The following is a 17,708-nucleotide window of genomic DNA, read 5'->3' as shown; positions in this document are numbered from 1 at the left end:
TCTTCATCCATGGCTTCGGAGCTGACTTTATCGCCAACTTGTTCACATTTGTGCTTTTACGTTCTTACTTTCGAAATAGTGTTTGCTTTCACTCCACACGGATGACGACGCACGGTGGTTCGAAGAGGGGCAAAATCTCGAAAATTAAAATAGTTTTCTCTGAGCGATTATATCATTCTTGGCTATCTCAACACTTTTGAAGTAAATGATCTAAATTTGAAAATTATTTTGCGATTCGATTTTAACACAACTCTTTCAGAGGCCTTCCTAAACCGAGTGGTTAGAGTCCGCGACTACAAAGCAAAATCATGCTGAAGGTATCTGGGGATTCGATTCCCGGTCGATCCAGGATCTTTTCGTAATAGAAATTTCCTTGATTTCCCTGGGCATAGAGTATCACCGTACCTGCCACACGATATACGAATAAGAACAATAATGTGAAAACCAGGCTTTGTCCTTGTGAGGACGTAATGCCAAGAATAAGAAAATAAGAAAAAGAAGAAGAAGAACAACTTTTTAAATAATCGACGCACTTGATTCAAATCCAGGATCGACATATAGGATCCAAATTCAAGATCCAAATCCAGGATCAATATTCAGTTTCAAAATCCAGGATCCAAATGCAACATCCAAGCATAGAATATGAATCCAAGATCCAAATCTAGGACCCAAATCCAGGAATCAGATCGAGTATCCAAATTCCTGATCGATTCCAAATTCCAAATCACATATTCAGGATCCAAATACAAACCAGATCCTTATTCTAAATGTAGGATCCGAATCCTGAATATTAATCTAGGATCCTAATTCAGGATCCAAGTTCAAGATACAGAATCCAAATCCAGTATCAAAATCTTGGCTGCATATTCAAGACTCTAATGAAGGATTCTAATACACGATTAAAATTCAGGATCGAAATCCAGGATTCAAATTCAAGATCCAAATTCAGGATCGTAATCCAGGATCCAAATCTAAGATCTAAATACAGAAACCAGATCACGGATCCAAATTTATGATCGAAATCCAAATTCCTAATCTAAGATCAAGATCCAGGATCCAAATTATGAATCCAAGTCCCATCGAAATCCTATTTCTGATGACGGGATCTGAATCCAAGACCCGAATTCTGAACAAAAATTTGCAGACTCAGGATCCAAACCCAAATCGAAATGCAAAATTCATATCCGGTATCCAATCTCCAGGATCAAAACCTGGGATCCAAATCTAAGATTCAAATCCAAAAATTAGACTAAGGATCCGAATTCATGATCGAAATCCAGATGCAAAATCCCAGATCAAAATCCAGGATCCTAATCCAATAAAAATCCAGTTTCTAATGCCAGGATCGAAATCTTAATTCTGAATTCTAAATCATAATCTAGGATCCTTATCCAGGATCGAAATTCAAAATACAAATCCAGGATCCAAATTCCGTATTCCTAATTCAGGATTGAAATCCAGAAGTCTAATCCAGGATCCAAATCCAGGATTCAATTCCCAGATCCATATCCAGGATCTAAATCCAGGAATCAAATGCTGAATCCAAGATTAGGATCTAAATCAGAGCGTTAATGATTAATCATAAATTTAATCATGATTAATGATTAATGATTATGATTAATCAAAAATGTCAATCATTAATCACAAAAAGTCAAGAGTTAATCATTAATCACTAATCATAATCATTGCAATATTATGTTTCAATCATTAATCATTAATCATAATCATAAAGATTGCCAATTTTATTCAGTAATCATAATCTTAATCATAAATCAAACATTTAATCAATCATCAATCAATCGTTGAACAAAATTCAACAAATTTTACAACATTGCCTTCTAATGTATAAATAAATGTTGCATTTCATATGTCGTGTGACAATAACAGTGATAGCTTATGCCCAAGGAAGTTACAAATTCAATCAAGTACAGTATGGCTTTGCTTTATATCCGCGGACGTTATCATAAGACTAAAAAAGACCCTTGAATATGTCCTCCATGTACGATGGTGCACTTTCTCAGTTGTATTTGATCCGAATCCGAAGACCTGGTTGGACGCTTGAGAGTGGTACCATTCTACATGAAGGATTGCTGCTTATAGGCGCAGATCACCAAATTTCGACCAAGCACTAGTTTTCAAACGTTAAGTTAATCTTGATTAAACATTTGATGATTATAAACGATAAACCATGCTTAAGGCGAAGTAGGTCGTCATTGAAATTTGTACGCGTCCTTGATAATTCCTTGGTAATTCAACTCACGATTTCGAATCAAAGATAATCAGTTGGTTTTGCACTGACTCAGCTGAAAATATATCAGCATACTTTATGCATGTTAGCGCGTTAAGTGATACTTTTTCAAGTCAATATAAACTATCAAGACTGAGTTTTATCACTTTGAAATGCAAGCTGAAAAGTCATCATTGTTGCCAATACGAATGACGGGCTACTTAGCCTTAACGTTCAACGCTCTGTCACCGTAATCATCGTCATCATCAAAACTTTAAAAGCAGTTTTTTTTTTTGTTTAAAACTAAAATTTATTAAATAAAAATGTGTTCGCTGTGTTTCGTTTGGAGACTAGAATACAGTGAACACATTTTCCTGTAAATTTTCTTGACTATGATCGAAAAAAACTGCTTTTAAAAGTTCCGAAATCAATGACGGATCCTGCCCCCTTAAGATTCAAGTAAAAATGGCACAAAATTCAAAAATGAAAAAGCAGTTGTCTCCTTAAAAAAAATGAAAACACACAGCCTTTTTATTTAGCAAATAAAAGAGAAAACTGATTTTTCAGTTTTGATTTTTGCACCATTTTTTTTGGGCCTTAAAGCGCTAAAAATTAAACATTTCAAACCCTGCCTCTCCGTAATGCTTTTTGTATGAGAGTTTTCAAAATTTTGTTTCAGTAGTACCACATGAGCCTGCCCTTCCACCACCCCACCCCCTTCGAGCATGACGTGATTTGTGGACGGTGCCATAGTGACATGCCATTTAATCATCATTTTCATTAATAATCATTATTAATCATTCAAAGGCTAATGTATGCACTTAACGCCTTGAAGTATGCAACAAACGAATTATTTTTTCCCTTGGTTAACAATAAATCTGAAATAAAAATCTTTGGAACTTTACATCATTTTTTTAATCTGAGACCGTTTTTACTGGAATCTAGATTCAGATCAAGGAAGGGCGAAAATTCCTTTAAAACATTGTTTGAAAAAATATTTTCCAGTTTCTCATAAATATCTCGTTAGGAAATTCCAACCAAATGTTCAAACTGATTTCATTCAACATTTCTCAAAGAATGGGATTGTTTAGTGATGCAATATTTGCAGTGTTTTGTAGCTTATTCGAAAGATCACATTTTTCTAGGTATATCACAATTTTATTGCGCTTAAATATCTCAAGATTGATATTATAAATTATTAAATCGCCTCGAAGTTAAATTTTGAGGGTAAGGCGGGTTGATTCAAAAGAGATTTTCATAAGTGTTATTGAAATAGTTCCAGGGCACTGATAATTATGAAACTTTGGGTTCTGGTTCAAACGTAGCTTAAGAAAATATAAATAACTGGATACCCCTAACAATTCTTTTGAAAAATCTGATATCTTATACTTCAATAATTCTCTTGAGAATGAAATCAATGGCTTCGTTCGCAAAATTCATGAAGTTTAAGATAGAAAGCTAGGTTTCAGAACTACCAATATAATGCTTTCACCAATATAATCACTTTCACTTCGTAGGAATTATTGGAGTATGAATAAACAACTAATTGAAATTCACAAAAAAAAAATACTAAAAATAACTAGAAAGGCGTGTAAATACCATTTAACTTATTATAATAATCTAATAATCACAAGGTAAACAGCATATTAGAACTCTTTAATGAATGTTCGAAACCTCTGAGCAGAATCTCAAATAGAGAAACTTTAAAGTAGATGGAGTACCGTGTACCTTTTAATTCCGCTCCTAAATGCTTATCTTTGACAGATACGCGTATTTCGACTACCACTTGCAGTCTTCTTCAGTGTCAGTTACTCGTATCCACTGAAGAAATCGTCGCATCTCTCTACCTTAAATACTACTACAGATAAGTACCTACACAATGAAACTACCTAGGAAAAAATTTCGACAGGAGTATACCTGTCATGTCTTGGTCAAAAATTGAAAAGGGGGATAATAATAATTATACAAATCCCTAACTATCTACCTATGTATTCAAGCTCGTTTATATATCTTAGGTACAAACTTAAACAGCCTTGATTGTCCATTTCCTTGATCCCTATTAAGAAGTAGTGAAGGCTTTTGTTTGTAAATTTCTAAACTTTCAGCGACGTCTAGTTTCCAAGATTAAGATACGCTTCGTACGATGTCTATGTTATCGCTTGTCATTTGATGTCCATCCTGGAAAACATGTTCAGCCACTTTTGATCTAAAATCATACGCTAATCCCTTTTCTAATTCCTTGTCCGCTTTTTTTACCTCTGCAATATGTTCTTTGAATCTTATTTCTAGAGTTCGTTTTGTTTGTCCTATATAGATTTTATTACAATGGGGGCATGAAATTTTATATACTCCTGCTCTATTCAGTTTATTAATTTTATCCTTTGTTGATCCTAATCTAGATTTAAGCTGACTACTCCTACTGCTGAAAACCAAATCTACTCCATATTTTCGAAATTTCTTAGCCAAAGGCTGTGTAATCTTGGTATCAAAATTCACCGCTACTCTTTTTAAATCCTCTTTTTCGGCAGTAAGTGTTGTCATACTTTTCCTATATTTATCCCTTGCCCTCTTATCTACTACTGCTTGTATTGTACTATTCCTATATCCGTTAAGCCTAGCCGTCTCAAAAATATAATCCAGTTCTTTTGATTTTCCAGTTTCACTTAAAGGAAGGGTTTGCATTCTATGTATCATATGATGAAAAGCCGCCATTTTATGCTGATAAGTGTGGTTGGAAGTACTCGGAATAACTCGCATAGTATTAGTTGGTTTCCGGTAAATTTCAAATTCAAAGTGAGACGATTCCCTAGTAATTAGCAAATCCAAAAAAGGTAGTTTGTTATCCTTTTCCTCTTCATGAGTTAATTTAATATCTTTGTGGATACTGTTAATTGCTTCTAAAATTTTTGGCAAATAATCCTTTTTGATAATGCTAAACACATCATCTACATATCTTCACCACCGCTGTGGTAACAAATCTCTCTTTTTCAAAATGCTTTCAAAATTGGCCATAAACAACTCGCTCAAAAACGGAGACAATGGATTACCCATAGGTGCACCTTTTGTCTGTTTATAAAAATTACCACGGAAGCTAAAATAGTTCTCTTCCATACAAAGTCGGGTTAATTTGATGTAATACCGAACTTTGTTTTTCCAATTTGACTCATTGTGTTGGTTAAGTAGCCATTCTTCCAAAAGGTTTATGGCTTCTTTAACTGGCACACTAGGAAATAATGCTTTAACATCAAAAGAAACCATAATTTCATCATCTTGAATATACCCAGAAGCTTGAAGTTGGCTTGCAAACTCCTGAATATTGTTAACTGAACGGCTTTCAAAAGGTTTGGGCATGGATTGGAATTCCTTAACCAGCCACTTTGCAAGTTTGTGTGTAGGAGACCCTTCTGCTGATATAATTTCTCTCATTTCATTGCCAGGTTTGTGAATTTTTGGCAATCCTTTAATTCTTGGTAGAACTGGATTAGAAACTTTGAGGCGGCTAGTGTTATCTCCAAGAAGTGGCTTACATTTTTTTAAAGTTTTTTCTACATGTCTCACCATTGTGGGAAGTGGATCGACTCTAAAATGCCTATAGGGACCAGTGGTTATTTTTTCGTTCATTTGATTATCATAATCATCTTTATCCAAAATAACCACTGCATTGCCCTTGTCCGCTTTTACATAGTATACCGACTTATCCCGAAGTTCACTCAAAACTTTATCCTCATTACTATTTTGACCTCTTAATTGAAATTTGTTACCTTTTAATGACTCTTCAGTGTCATTTCTAGCAGATTCTTGAAATTCTATTGGTATTGTGTGTGTAATGGCGGTTTCAACATCGATTATTGTCTGTTCAATATCTGGTTTTGTGGCAACCGCATATGCTAATCCCTTATTGAGAAGTGTCAATTGTTCTTCTGAGAACTGCTGCGTCGAGCGATTGACCACACATCATTATCTAGTCTTAGTGTTTAACCCATTGGTTGCATACTTCAAGTTGTTTAGTGCATCTTTTCGGGCATTTAATCATTAGTTAATGGATGATTAATGTTTAATCATAAAATTAAATGACATTAGATGCCCTAAACACCTTTAAGTATGCAACGAATGCACACTCTTGAAAAGTTATTGGTACACTTAAGATCAAGAAAAATCTGAATCAAACAGTTCTCAGCATGATTTTTCGTTCAATCATCAACTTTTTAATCATGATACTCTTAACGTTCGGGACTCGATATGTAAGTGGCTACTGAATCTTATGGGGGCTACTCCAGTACTCCACGCAATTGAATTCGGAATCATCGTAATTTTCGAATCGATACCCGCAGTTCTGAAGACAAACAGCAAACCTGATAATTACGGAATTTCGTTAGAAGACGACTGTAAAACATAATTTTCAACAACTATCGTAAAACTAAACATTACATATACTTCCTCAATAGGGCGACATTCAAAATTGAAAAGGCAATAGATGACTCTTTTTCAGTGGTAGTTAAAACGAAATCCTGAAGCAAAGAAAGCACAATGGAAGATGAACTAAACACAAAAAGTTATCTATTCATATTACGCTTGATTTCAAATCACTACTTTTTCGATCCAGTTTCCTTATTGCAAGTAATTTACGTTTTTCATTATTTTCCATACGTTTTGACAGTTCACCGACTACCATTCTTCCATGCGCTTGTGTTTGAAATATTAGAAATTTGAGAATCCAGCGTAGCGCGATCAGTGAAAGGAATACACACATCAGTGTCGCCGCTAGCGGCCAGCACAGATAAACTGAATGTTCGAAGGGTTGTTGTCTGTACTTTTTGCCACTGGCGCCAACTGTTAGCGATTAAGATCAAAATAAACAGTCGTTTTTTTTTTGTTGGGGGTTGAAACTACTGCGTCCAATATTTAGAACTATTGTAGTATGTCCCAGTTTACTGTACATGTCACGCTAGCAGTCGTTACCCTATTGGATTAAATGGAAAAAATTGATATGGAATTTGCGATAAAGTAAGACGTCTTCTCGGTGCGAATCGAACTCACGACTCCCTGTTCACTAGATAGTGAACAGGGCGAATTAAACCTGACTCCCTGTTCACTAGATAGGGCGCGTTACCCCTACAACACGAGAGGACTCATGGACACAACGGTTTCTACTGTGGAATGCCTAAGCCGAGAGTGCATTAGTTATTGGGTATAGAAAGACCACATACTACTTGCCAACAACGTGCTGGACGAGATTTGTATAGTGCAGGCTCGCAATGTGTCGCGACGTTCTCAATATAAATACGATAAATGATAATTTAAAAAAGTATTATTTTGAACTTAAAAGTGTTGATCAAATTTGAAATCATTCACGTAAGGTTTAATCGTAATCATTAATCATAATCACTAATCATACTGAGTATAATCATTAATCATATTCATTAATCATCTAAAATTGAAATTTAATCATTAATCATACTATAGCTTAATCATCAATCACAATCATCAATCATGCATTCAAAAAATTTAATCATAAATCATAATCATTAATCATGATAAACTTGAATTTAATCATTAATCACTTAAGTAATCATTGCGACCCGTTAATCATTAACGCTCTGATCTAAATTCAGGATCCAAATCCAAAATCCAAATCCAGAATCCAAATTCAAGTATCTAAACGTATGACTAGAATTTTGAATCAAAATTTTGTATCCTTATCCAGGATCTAAATTCAAGATACAAATCCAGGATCCGAATCCAGAATTAAAATTCAGTATCCAAACCTAAAATCAAAATTAAGGATCTAACTATAAAACCCAAATCTAGGATCCAAATTTAAGCTGCAAATCTAGCAAACAGATCAAGGATCCAAATTCATGATCGAAATCCAGATGCAAAGTCCCAGTCCAAATCCAGGTTCCAAATCCAGTATCCAAATTGAAGATTGAAAACAATTATCCAATCCAGGATCCAAATACAGGATCATAATCCAGGATCGAAATCCATAATTTCAGCACTCAATTCTTAGATTCATAGATCATAATCCAGGATCGAAATCCATAATCCAGCACTCAATTCTTAGATTCAAAACCAGGATCCTAATCCAGGAAAAAAGCAGGAACGAAGTATAGGTTCTAGTTCCAGGATCCAAATCCAGAAATAAGGATCCAAATTAATGATCAAAATCCAAATTATAAATCACAGATCACAATCTAGAATCCAAACTATTGATCCAAATTTAATCCAAATCTTGGTTCTAATGCCAGGAAAGAAATCCAGGATTCGAGTCCTGAACTAAAATCAAGGGTTATAATACAGGATCTAAATCCAGAATTCAAATCCAGGATTCAAATTCAATCAAATTAAATTCAAATACAATCGAAAACCATTTAAAATCTTATCAGAAACTTATCCAAATCCAATCCAAATACAAAGGGTGAAGAACTAAGAGTCGAAGATCGAGGTAGAAGAGATTTGAAGTAAAAATTTGCAGCAAATCCATGTGTTTTTGGATGTCAAACAACTATTTAAGGGGCACGCGGTCATGAATTTGCAAGAAAATTTATATTTGTGGTCCATCATTTATCAGCTATTTATGAAAGAGAGCTCCAACCGTAATGGAAGAGAAGTTGTTCGTAGATACATAAAGTACACCTGAGCTAAACAAAAATGTTTTATTAATTCATATTAAGATAATTAATGCATAATATTTTTGTGTGTGGATCTTTAGACTTGTTAGGCCTTAAAATCAATTTTCATGAATTTGCAAATTAGGTCTACAGGTGGTTCAAATGTATTTAAATGACTTGCCCACATGTCGGTTTGTTCCGAATTCCCGGTTTCCTGAGGAAAGTGGCCTCTAAACTGTCGGTTCTGAAACCTAGCTGGCAACATCAAACTTCATAAATTCGCAAATCAAAGCTAAAGAAGGGTAATTCAAAGGTTCTTGGATGACTTGATAACATGTCAGGTTGTTTTGAATACCCTGTTTCCCAGAGGAAGTGGCCATTATATTTGCGATTCTGAGACCTTATCTTGCGATATATTAAACTTAGAATAGTTCAAGAGGTTTTGGAAGACCTGGCCACATAGTGGGTTTTTCTGGATAATTAGTACTTCGGTGCAAATGATATTTGCCATTGGTGGTTCTAAAACTTAATTTAAGATGTATCAAATATCATGATTTTGCAAATCAAGTCCAAAGAAATGTCAAATCGTTTGAAGATTTGTGTCGTGAATTTTCAGTTAAATATCTACTTCGCAGAATAATCTTGAATTCGCAGACGAGTTTCTGTGAAGCCTACAGCTGGAAGAGTCGATATAGGAATTTATTACATTTTATAAACTCTCTAACATACTCATCCACTCTTTCTTTCCCTAACTCATTAATTTTCTTACTATCACACATACAGAAAGCTTTGCTTTCTACCCCAAACTATAAAATCGTATTTCTTCACTTCCCCACACCTGGCTCCGTTTGGCACATGTCCCTTGAGCCTTCATTAGGTGCCTTAAGGTGAAGCGGCGTGTTACTCAAAGAATCATTAGAATCATCATTGATGTAATAGTTGTAGTGTCGCGTTTCCATTTATATTTTCAAAACAAACAAACAAAAAATATAACATTTGTGTTAAGCATATTTTTATGTAAACACATGGGAAATTTAGTAGATTGACGAGTATTGAAAATCAAAATCAACTGTTCAATCGTACATATCAAAAGAAAACATTACAATTTAATGAAGGGCAACGGAATTTCTCTGTTTTTATTGGATTTATTACATATTTTTGTTATGCATCGGTACGGTTTATGTTTGCAAGGGATGGCGGTGTTGCCAGGTGATTGGTGACAGATTTTTATAGCAATTGTTATATGCTTGTTTTCGGAACATTTGCTGCATATTATAAAAACGTATCATTTTGCAAATAGTTTTCCATCACAAGATCATTGATTCAATAAAATTTTAATGATTTTTGTGATCAATCCACATTACATGCTATGATTTAACAGATAGCAACTCTGACATCACTGCGCTCAACGATCGCGATGATTGTGCACACACGATAGACGCGTCCCGACGCATCCCGACGCATCGCACTGTGGAGCTTTTCAATTATTTTGGGTGGTCCAAATTGATAAACACTTGGTATGATTTTATGCTTCGTAGAGATGGTTTCTGTAATATTAGAGAATCAAAGAACAAACAACATATGAGTTTCAAGTTTATATGCTTTGCCCAACCTTTCCGCAATGAAAATTAATACAACAGAAAAAAAAGTTGGCTATTTTAGACTATAAACACAGGCATGTCTCAGTGGTGTGCGGTGGCGGCGTCGATTCGCAGCAAGTGAAAAACATCGTCATAATAGTTTTGAGTGATGCGGTTGATAAAACTTTATAAATATTTGATTCCCGTTTGATATGTGTTCCTTTAAGGAAAGTAAATGAAAATTTGTCTAGTGGAAGTGTAGTGAACGCAATATGAAATCCAAAACACAAATGCTTGCTGCAAAATTACAATGGAAAAGGAAAGCACCTTCTATTAACAAATGTAGTTGTGTGAGGCAATGAAATGCGGCATGAAGTCGGAGATATTTTTTGAGAATATGAATCTCATGTATATTGTCGCTAAATTAATAATGCTGTATCTGAAAGTGTTGATTAAATATTGAAATACGACCTTAAGCATTTTTCTTCGCATAAATTATCCATTAAGTCAGGTAATAAGCAGTTATATTTCATCGATGTTACAAATACCAATACTATCATAACAATATGTTACTGATTTTGGAAGAAGCCATTTTGTGATGACGTACCAAAAGGCCTTAACTTGAGGATATACGTCCTCTACATTCGGTACATTCTATACGTAAGAACAGTCATCTACAGTATACTTAGCACAAAATTGGTCACTACTATCAGTGGGACTGTTATGCGTATAAATTCACCAAAAAACCCGTATTTCTAGGCATAACAGTCCCACTTTGAACTTCGTAGGTAAATTTACTTTATTTCCATAATACAAACTCTTGACTTTAAGGTGAAGATGAATCGAAGCCAAACCTCAAATTTTCAAGAGCACGGATCTGGAGAACCAAACATCCGTTTGAGCTGAAAACTTAATCGATTGGTCACCACCAGCGAGTGACCAATCGATTAAGTTTTCAGCTCAAACGGATGTTTGGTTCTCCAGATCCGTGCTCTTGAAAATTTGAGGTTTGGCTTTGATTTATCTTCACCTTAATGAACACGCTATTCTTTATACTACTGTAAAGATTTTAATTTAATTTACCAAACACCTGGTCAATACGAGGCCTAAATGTGTTAAAATCTTTAAACGCGTTTTTCTCGATTGCATATTTTGGAACATGGGACAATTATGCGTATAACGGCAGCTGATCTCTAGGACTCATGTTCCGTAACCGGTCGTTTGAGAACGTCGCGACCCATTGGAAGCTCACACAATAGAAACCTCAGCCAGCACAGTTGCTGGCGAGTGTGGTGTGTTATTTCAATACCTAAAAAATAATGCGCTCTCGGACTAGGCATTGGATATAGATAGAAAGCGTTGTGTTTGGATGGACATCTAATTCTTCCGAAAGAGGTGCACTTTGCGAAAAAGGACCACGTGATTATTGAGCTGAATTCGAATTCAGGTTAACTTCTGCGTTCATGAGTCCTCTCATGGCGTAGGGGTAACGTGCCCTAACTAGAGATCAGGAAGTCGTGAGTTCGATTCTCACTGAGAAGACGAGTAACTTTTTCGCAAAACTTCACATCAATTTGTCCATTTAATCCAATTGCAAAGTATATGTAATGTTTAGTTTTTCGCTATTCGTTACGTTAATAGACAAAAGAGCTACTTAAATCATATATGAGATGACAGTGTTGTCATAGATCTGCTAATTTTTATTAGTTTGCTCAATGATTCAATGATCATTATCATTAATTTGCTCAATGATTCAATAATCCGTGACTCGATATCGATTAATTGGATTATACTGGAAACAAAATTAAATGGTTATCGTTTTGTCTCAAATTTCAAACATGACTCATATTCCGAAAACTCGACTTCTCATAGCTATTTTTCAAGAAAACCTAAATTTTAATTCCCAGAATGATCAAATATTCTATGGTTGAGGTCCTCTACATTTGAAAGTTTTGAAAATATCTATTTTTAACTTCTAAATCGGTACTGTTCAGAATATGAGTCATGTGTGGAATTTGAGACGAAACGGTACTATGATGGTCCCCTTAAACAGTGAATTTCCTTCTGATATAGAGATAAAAACGCATAAAAATAAAGAACTATGATGAACCGTGTTAACCCAGATAGCTTTGACGGCAAACGCGCAGCTACTTAGCAAGATAAAGTTGACGGTCGTGAGTTCGAATCACATTGTTTGTGGATATTTTCGTAAAGGAAATCTCGATTTTCCAAGGTAAAGAGTATCTACGATACACGATAAACGAATGCAAAAATGGTCAATTGGCAAAGAAAGCTATTAAGCTATTAGTTAATAATTGTGAAAATGCTCATAAGAACACTAAGCTGAGAACGAGCAGGCTCCTATTCCTATTTGAAACGTGACGCCAGAAAGCAGAAGAAGACGAAATATTATCAAAATGTCAGCAGAATGGAGAAAACGTGAAGCTGCCTTTGCCCAAGTTGTATCAAAGATGCAGCATTTGCGGTATTTTAAAAGAAATGTATCTTCTAAGTTTGTCAAAAGTCAGAGTAACTTCAGGTAAAATTTGCATTGTATCCTAATGAATTAGGAACAATTATGAATCCACTCCCGCTTATTCAAGTCGAATACTAGTGCTTTCTACGGTGTAGTGCATCTAGATAAACGAAATGCTTTGAAAGAATCATTTCCAACTCTTGTCAAATGCAACAGTGAAAGAATTACGTAAATCCGTTAATCTGTTCGCGAGACATTTCGTGACGTAAAAACACCATTCCATTTTTATTTATATTGATAATAAGATTTGTATAGAAGGGTTGTGCTGCTTTTCCTCGAATGTCGGTTCCCCGAATGTCGTTTCCCTGAACGCCAGTTACCCGAATGCCAGTTCCCCGAATATCCTGTTTCCCCGAATAGACCACTTCCCCGAAAAGTTTTTGGCACTTATATTTGTCATAACTTTAAACATTTCAGGGGGGTGAACGCACTGGTCATCTGATATGCACCCTTCTTTATTTGATTGGCAGTTCTTACGAGTTTTACCACCCTCAGAATTTTTGGCAACATCTTCTTCTTCTTCTTCTTCTTGGCATTAACGTCCTCACTGGGACAGAGCCGGCTTCTCAGCTTAGTGTTCTTATGAGCACTTCCACAGTTATTAACTGAGAGCATTCTTTTCCAAAGTTGCCATTTCCGCATTCGTATATCGTGTGGCAGGTACGATGATACTTTATGCCCAGGGAAGTCAAGGAAATTTCTATTACGAAAAGATCCTGGACCGACCGGGAATCGAACCCAGACTCCTTCAGCATGGCTTTGCTTTGTAGCCGCGAACTCTAACTACTCGGCTAAGGAAGGCAACATGTGTATAGTCGAGAATGACTAAATAAAAATGACTTCTTTTGATTGATTATCGTTCTTTCTAATTCACCACCCTGCCACTGAAAATTATTATAGCACCTTATTGAACTGCTACACTTTTCGGGGAAACGGGTCATTCGGGGAAATGGCATTCAGGGAAACGGGTCATTCGGGGAACTGGCGTTCGGGGAACCGACATTCGGGGAAACGACATTCAGGGAAAAGTAGCACAATCGTATAGAAGAATTATGTTTAATTTTAGTTTGCATCATATTCATTTCTGATTACCAGTCCAGAACAATGAATATTTGTAAATAAAGTTCCATAATAAATAAATATGGTAAGTGTGAAAAATATGCCAAACAGCAAATACAAAAACACTATCAAATTTTTCTCTTAAATGCTAATTTTAGGTTTTGGTCGTTATTTGTCCTGGATCGAACCACCGCACGACGACGACAAGGTGGGAGGGATACGCTAGAATGGCTGGACGATGAAGGTGTGCGCTGGTTTTTGCCTGCGAAACCTTACATGGTTTCTACAGACGGGCGAAAACCTCCCCTATCCGACAGTTTAATTGCTTACACGGTGTAAAAGTTCGTACTCTGATGCCAAAGGTGCGGAAAATTGCCAACGTCAAACTGTGATTACGTGTGGAAATTGGACCGCTGAATGCACCGAATGCCGCTTAATCAAGGCGGATAGTTAAAACTATTCGCATTTTCCACGGCTGGAATGCGCTAATCGGAACATCAAAGACTTGGGTCTCTTTTGAGTTAGACGCCGGGTGGAATTTACTCGTTGGAAAAATGTTTTTAAAACTGAAAATTCAATTTCCTGCATTAAGCCTCTCGAGGAGGTTGAAACGTGAACGCAGTTTTTTTTTCTCTGACGCAGGAAAAACAAACTAAAAGTTAAATTGAAATGTGATATCAAGGAGCAGAAGCGTGTAGAACTTGTCTTGCCAAGCGAGGTGTCGGAAGCTCCACGTCGGAATGCATTTTCAATTATTCAGAATTTCACTTGATTTGCAATCGACTGAAAAGTAGGCAAAATGCATCAAGGATCGATTAAATCATCGCCACTGAGGTTGGCTGGGAACGGAACAAGTTCATTTCCGGCAGCCGAAGTTGATTGATGGACACGTGGCGGTTGTGCATTGTAAGAACGTATGCTAACAAGCCTGAAGTATTGTGATACGTATAATCTAGGTAGTACCTGCAAAGCCAATGGGAACGTTTGTGCCTGTCTTTGCTAATGACTCTTTTTATTTCTGACATGGTCTTTTGATAACTTATCAGTTTCTACATGTAAAGAACATGATACGTTACATCAGTGTCATCAGTAGTCAATTGCAAATAAATGGATATATTTTCTTCATATCTGCATATTTTTATTTATAGGTTTTCTGTTTAATTTCTTATTGATTTTACACTTTTATTTTAATCATTTTAATTTATTCCACTAAACAGCACGAAGATTTATTAGTAAACTAAGATCGCATCACATTTGTTTTAAGCGGCACATTATTCTCCTAAAATTTCTTCAACTATCACAAATCTATTCATTGCTTCATTCTCCCATACCATCCCGTAAGTATGATGCGAACAGTAAACGTATTGAAACCGGAAGTGGAATCGATTCCAATCTCCCGAGTTTATTTTCCAAACAGCAATTCCGTCTGCAGAAATGCCCTGAAACCCCTCGAGAAGATTTAATATCCTTCTTCCGCACTATCTTGCTCGTGTTTGTTTACTTGACAACTCTCTACCGCCGTCGTTGCCTTTACGCTTCGTTCGACTCTCAACCAGAAGCTAAAAATCAACGCGCGAACAAATTCAGTCAACCGTAGTTGTAGTCGATATTGGATTTTCCCCCCGCTCCACCCATCTGGACGATTCCTCACCCCTCCCTCATACGCACCCAAGGAGATCGAACATCCTTTTATTTGTTCTGTCTTGCTTCATTCCCCGTTAAATCGCCACACCACAAGGCGAGGGTTATTTTTCAAAGATTTACGATTTTTATCGATTCCGAGAATGGTCTATTTTTTCACGATGTTCTCCGGCAATAAAATGTCATTTGCTGGTACATGTTCACACAGGAAATAATCCTTTTATGGGCGGCAGGATTTTCCTTTTCGTTCTCAATTTAATTTGCCATCGATATCATGTCGGATAACGCGTTTCGGTTCGGGAGAGTGTGACAACGGTTCGTCACCACCAGCTGCTGGACCGGAAGCCTCAGGAACGATTGCTGCCAGGACAAGCACCAAACCGAACGACCGGAAACGAAAAAAGCCTGCGCCACTGATTATGTTTGGGTGGTTTGGCAATAAATGAGGCGTAAATTTTATTGTCGACCTGAAGTATTAGGGTGCTTATTTAGGATTTGCTAGTAAGATGTTTCAATCTGTAAACAGTGCCAATGATAAAAATCATAGGCGAATTAGTGGCGAAACTACTGAACAAGATCTTAATGAATTTCGTACACATTTTAACCGTTTTAAGTATATCATAATTACGATTTGCTTCGCCTGTCTTGTATAAAAGTTCAATCCTCTTGTGTTCTCTTCTCCAGTTTTTTTGAGTGTTGTCCCCTTTGTGTTGGATTGAGGATCCTGGCCATTCGGCAGACGAATATTGGCAAGAAATTGGTACTAACGCCATGATACGATAATCGAGCCACCACGATATACTTCCCGGATGAGCAGCAGAGAATTCTGATTCCAATCCCTGCCATGTCCTTCCTTCAAAAATCGTAACCACTAACCTCGAGTTGCCACGAATACTCTGGCTCCATCCCGTACTAATTTTGGTAAAAAAGCGAATCTATCTCGATGTGATTTTCGTTCCCGATTTTCTCTCCGTATGTCGATGCACCCATTATCAAAAGGAAACGAGACTAGATTTTAGGGATTTAAAACAATTTGTGAAGACGAGATGACGTCTGTTTGTTTTTGATTTTCCTGGTAAAGCTAAGTATGCTGTTTCGCTCAAGAAAAGTAAAGAAATTTCTTGACTGAAAGGGTCAAGAAATTTCCTACAGAGAGCCCCCTTTGAAGTGACATTTCTTCTCAACTGCGTACTGCGATCAGAAAAAAGTGATTTTCTTGACCATTTCTTGGGAGAAATTTTCCACGCATCGAGATAGGCGATTCCTTTTCTTGTCAGTAGCAAACCAGCCTGAACGGAGTGATTTTCAATCTAGTATTCATTAAAACTGTGTTCTATGACTCGATCTCTCCCTATCTCGATGGTCCCTTCGATATCGAGATGTGGAGAGTCCACCGTAGTACAAAACATGAGTTTCGGCTCTTTAAAGCGTTCAACGCAATTGAGCCTCAAATAAATGAACTAGTTAAAATAAAAATAAATCATAAAAATTCATAACAAAGCTACAAGAGTAATTTCTGACATAAATTTACGCCTGATTTGTCAGGATAAAGCCTGATTCGCTGCTGATGAGTAATTTCCCGGCCTATCTTGATGCTTGGGATATTCCTGCAAGGAATTAATAAGATAACGACTCCAATTCAGATTTTTCCGATTAGTTAGATACGTTAATTTTATCAAATAGATAAGTTCCAACATTGGTTGGTTGGAGTGCCTTTTCCGAAACCACAAAAAAAAAACACTTGGTCTAGATTGATTCAACACCAATTAAGTATTCTCCGGAAAGTACTTCCGATTCATAAAAAAAATATCAAGTCATTTTTGAAGAAATTACTTCTCTTCAATGATGCTTCTCCACATGGTTCCATGAATTCCGTTAGAAATATCTCCATGGATATTTTTCTGAGAACTTCATCTAAGATGCAAACAAGAACTGCTCCAAAAGTTTTTCCAAAGATATATCTGAGAACAGTTGTAAGAATTTATGCCATAAAATTATTCTGGATTAACATCAGGGATTATTTTAGACTAACACTAGAAAGTACTCAAAGAATC

Source organism: Aedes aegypti, chromosome 3 (genome assembly GCF_002204515.2).
Source record: "Aedes aegypti strain LVP_AGWG chromosome 3, AaegL5.0 Primary Assembly, whole genome shotgun sequence".
NCBI lineage: Eukaryota > Metazoa > Arthropoda > Insecta > Diptera > Culicidae > Aedes > Aedes aegypti.
The sequence above is the reverse complement of the archived record's forward strand: the minus strand, read 5'-3'. Positions refer to the sequence as shown.